Raw genomic sequence first — 1,427 nt, forward strand, 5'->3', positions numbered from 1 at the left:
TCACACACTTATAGTGGGAGACTTCAATACACCACTCTCAACACTAGACAGGACCACAAATCAGAAACTCAACAAAGAAACAAAAGAATTAACAGAAGTTATGTCTCAACTGGGCTAACAGACATCTATAGAACATTGCATCCAAAGACCAAAGAATATAACTTCTTCTGTGCTACACATGGAACCTTCTCTAAAATCGACCACATACTAGGAGACATAACAAACCTCAACAGATACAAGAGAATAGGAATAGTCCCCTGCATCTTATCGGACCACCATGCTTTAAAATTTGAATTCAACAACAACACAAATAGCAGAAAACCTTAACAATGTGCAATTGCACCACTCCTGGGTCAAAGAAGAAATAAAGAAAGAAATTAAAGACTTTCTAATATTCAACGAGAATGAGGATACAACATACCCGAACTTATGGGACACCTTGAAAGCAGTGCTACGAAGGAAGTTCATTGCACTAAGTGCCCATATGAAGAAAACAGAGGATAGTCACATAAATGAATTAACAGCCCAACTGACAACCTTAGAACAGAGAGAAGCGAATTAACCCCGCAGGAGCAGACGCCAGGAAATAATCAACTTGAGGACTGAAATCAACAAAATAGAAACCAGGAAAACAATACAAAAAATCAATGCAACAAAGAGTTGGTTTTTTGAGAAAATCAACAAGATAGACAAAACTTTATCCAAATTAACGAAAAAGCAGAGACAGAACATGCAAATTGACAAAATCAGAAACGAAATGGGGAACATAACAACGGACACAGAGGAAATCCAGACAATTTTCAGGTCATACTTTGAAAATCTGTATTCCACAAAAATTGAAAATTCAAAGGAAATGGACAAATTTCTGGATAATTATCACTTACCAAAATTAAATCAAGAACAGTCCATCAACTTAATTAGACCTATAACCCACAATGAAATAGAAGCAGTCGTCGAAAGCCTTCCAACAAAAAACAGTCCAGGGCCAGATGGATTCAGTGCAGAATTCTACCAGACATTCAAGGAAGAACTAATATCACTACTCCTCAAACTGTTCCACAAGATAGAAACAGAAGGTTCATTGCCAAACTCTTTATATGAGGCCACAATAACCTTGGTACCCAAGCCTCACAAAGACACAACTAAGAAAGAAAACTACAGACCAATATCCCTGATGAACATTGATGCAAAAATACTCAATAAAATACTGGCAAACCGAATTCAAGAATACATCAGAGAAATCATCGACCATGACCAAGTAGTCTTCATCCCTGTAATGCAGGGATGGTTTAACATACGAAAATCTATCAACGTAATCCACCATATAAAAAAACAGAAAAAGAAAAACCATATGATTTTCTCCCTAGATGCTAAAAAAGCCTTAGACGAAATTCAACACTCTTTCATGATAAAAGTCTTGGAGAGGT

Source organism: Phodopus roborovskii, unplaced genomic scaffold (assembly GCF_943737965.1).
Source record: "Phodopus roborovskii unplaced genomic scaffold, PHOROB, whole genome shotgun sequence".
NCBI lineage: Eukaryota > Metazoa > Chordata > Mammalia > Rodentia > Cricetidae > Phodopus > Phodopus roborovskii.